A 3,610-nucleotide genomic window follows, 5' to 3' on the forward strand; every position below is an offset into this window, starting at 1 on the left:
AATATGCTATTATACAGTTCTATACTTTACATGAAGTGGAATCTGATACTAGATACCAGATTTGAAGGAAGTGGTATCTGATACCAGATACCAGATTTGAAGGAAGACTGTAATGACTCAAAGATGTATACTAAGCTCTAGGGCAACCACTAATGCAACAAAACAAAACAAAGAGTTACATGTAAGGCAACAAAGAGGATACAATGGAATAAAAGTAATAAACTCAATGAAATAAGAAGGCAGAAAAAGAGGGGGGAAAAGCATTAACAAACAAATTTTGATTGCTTCTTCTACTATTTTCTCTGTGGCAGTTTTAAAGAATTAATTAAAGAATTTTAATTTAATTTAATTTAATTTAATTAATTTAATTAATTAAAGAATTTTAATTTAATTTAATTTAAGAATTAATTAAAAAATTAATAGCTGGAAGATAGACTTAGCCTAACCATCAATAATCACATGTCATATCAATAATCACATGAAATGTAAATCACCCCAGTTGAAAAGCAGAATTCATCAGCTTGGATTAAAAAAATAAAAAACAACAAAACACGAGATCCAAGTGTATGCTGTCCACAGGGAACATACTTAAAATACACAAATAGGTTAAATGTAAAAAAAAAATGCAGAAAATGCCTACAGATATACCATGCTAACACTAGTCAAAAGTAAGTTGAAGATTACACACAAACATACACACACACACACACAAATGTGTTTTCTGCACAATGGAATTAAATTAGAACTCAGTAGGAAAAAGATATCTGAAGAATCCCTAAATATTTGGATGCTAAATAATGTACTTCTTTAAAGAAAAACCCTTGGATCAAAGAATAAATCAAAAGAGAAATTATAAAGTATTTTGAACTGAATGAATATAGAAATACCACATGTCAGACTTTGCAGAATGCTACTAAAGCAACACTTAGGGTGAAATTTATAGCACCAAATGCCTACATTAGAAAAGAATTTCCTCAATTTGCTAAGGGCATCTATGAAAAACCTATAGCAAACATCATACTTAATGAAAAAAGACTGAATACTTTCTCCCTAGTATCAAAAACAATAGAAGGATATTCATTATTACCACCTGTATTTATCATTGTATTTGAGATTCTAGCCACTGCAATAAGGCAAAAACATAAATAAATAAAATAAAAGGCATCCAGATTGGAAAGGGTGAAGTAAAACTATCTTTATTCATAGTCTACATAGGCAATTCTATAGAATCTACAAAAAGGCTCCTGGAACTAGTAAGTGAGTCAAGCAAGATTACAGAATACAAGATTAATATACAAACAATTGTATTTCTAAATTTATAAAAATCATTTGTGTTTCTGTATATCAGCAATGAACAATCAGAAATTGAAGCTGAAAATTACAATTTACAATAGCATAAAAAATGTGAAATATGTAAGTTTAACTTTTTAAAATTTTATTTATTTATTTTAAAAGATTTTATGTATTTATTTGAGAGAGATAGAAAGAGCATGAGAGGGGGGAGGGTCAGAGGGAGAAGGAGACTCCCCGCCGAGCAGGGAGCCTAATGTGGGACTCAATCCCGGGACTCCAGGATCATGACCTGAGCCAAAGTCAGTCGCTTAACCAACTGAGCCACCTAGGTGCCCTGTAAGTTTAACTTTGATAAAGGATATAAAAAACTGTGCAGTGAAAATTAGGAAACATTGCTGAGAGAGATTAAAGAAGACCCAAGTAAATGGAGAGATGCACCTTGTTTGTGCATCAGAAGACTCGGTGTTGTCAATATAGCAATTCTCCCCAAATTGAGCTATAGATTCAATAAATATTAATAAAAATTCCAATAGATACTTTTTGTAAAAATTGACAAGCTTATTCTAAAACTTATGTAGAAACTCAAAGAACTGAGAATAACCAAAACAGCTTTGAAAAAGAAGAATAAATTTGGAGGGCTAATGTGTCCTGATTTCAAGACATATCACAAAGCTATAGTAATCAAGACAGTGTGTAAAGGTAAATAAGTCAGGGAAAAAGATTAGGGAGTCTAGAAATAGGCCTGCACACATATGGATAACTGATTTTTGACAAAGACGTAAAGGCATTTAGTGAAGAAGGGATAGTCTTTTCAGTAAATGGTGCTGTAGCAATTGGATGTCCGTATTTTTAAAAAATAAATTTTGATCCTTACTGCACACCACACACAAAAATGGATCATAGATTTGAGTATACAACTTAAAGTTATAGAACTTCTAGAAGAAAACGTGGGAGGAAGTCTTGGTGATTTTGGCTTAAGCAGATTCCGTAGCTACAGTGACAAGAGCACATCCATAAAAGAACAAGTTGATAGATAGGACTTTTGCCAAAATTAAAAACTTCTGCTTCTTAGAAGCCACTGTTAATAAAAGAATGTAAAGACCAGCCACAGAATGGAAGAAGATATTTGCAAAGCATGTATCTAATAAAAGACTTGTATCCAGCAAATATAAACTCTGTATTAAACTTGATATTAAGAAACAATTTGCACTCACTTCAGCAGAATCTACACTAAAATTGGAACGATGCAGAGAAGATTAGGGTGGCCCTTATGCAAGGATGACACTCAAATTCGTAAGGCAGGTCTTTCCTAGATTTTTTTTTAAAGATATTTATTTATTTATTTATTTATTTATTTATTTATTTATTTATTTAGCAGAGAGAGAGAGCACAAGCAGGGGGAGCAGGAGAGGGAGAAGGAGGCTCCCAGCTGAGCAGGGAGCCCAATATGGGGCTCGATCTCAGGACCCTGGGATCATGACCTGAGCTGAAGGCAGACACTTAACCGACTGAGCCACCCAGGCACCCCTCTTTCCTAGACTCTGTAGAGAATTGGGGATTGTCACAGTCTCATCAGCACCTTTACAAATAACTAAGATCTTTTGCTGGCCATTTATTGAAAAGTTACTTTGTGCCAGAAACTATCCTTTAGATGAATTACCTCTAATTCTTACAAGGAAAGACTAAAGCTCAGAGAGGTGAAAATAATTTCCCAAAGCTCATAGTTACTAAACAGTGTGGCTGAAATGTAAGTGTACATCTATCTAAACCCAAAGTCTGAACTCTTAGGTTATTCTCATATATCCTGTGGCTAGACCACACCTTTTTCATTTTATACTTGTGAAGATTTTCTTTTTAGATCCAACCACCAAGTCTTACATTTATCCCTCCTAAATTTTATCTTGTTGGATTAAACTTACTGCTCCAGATTGTCAAAATATTTTAGAATCCTCATTCTGTCATTCCATATGCCCACTAACTTCCCAAGGTCCATGTCCTTAGCAACTTTGATAAGCATGGGTTTCTAAACTTTATCCAATTGATTGATAAAATTCAATAGGTCAAGGGACCAGGTAGAAGACTGTGGCCAGCTATTAGAAATCCCCCTTTAGGCTAACCTCAGTTTACCAGTGTATAGTCTTTGAAGTACCAACATCCTGCCCTATCCCTGTTCTTTTATCAAGATTCTGAGGATATCCCTGTAGTTCAAGCCTAACGCCCCTTTAGCATCATCTAGAATCATATACTAATATTAATTAGCTGATATGATTAGCTTGCAGATGTCATTCAAACAATATATGCTTCTAACCAAACATGG

The 3,610-nt window shown here is 33.8% G+C and overlaps 1 non-coding gene across 1 annotated transcript; it reads left to right on the plus strand.

The window, feature by feature from the left end:
* Positions 1–2,501: 2,501 nt before the first annotated feature.
* LOC123325188 lies at positions 2,502–2,612 on the plus strand. Its single transcript, XR_006540293.1, has one exon. It is a non-coding gene; the product is annotated as a U6 spliceosomal RNA (small nuclear RNA).
* Positions 2,613–3,610: the final 998 nt, after the last annotated feature.

The sequence above is a fragment of the Neomonachus schauinslandi genome, chromosome 6, assembly GCF_002201575.2.
Source record: "Neomonachus schauinslandi chromosome 6, ASM220157v2, whole genome shotgun sequence".
Classification (NCBI taxonomy): Eukaryota; Metazoa; Chordata; class Mammalia; order Carnivora; family Phocidae; genus Neomonachus; species Neomonachus schauinslandi.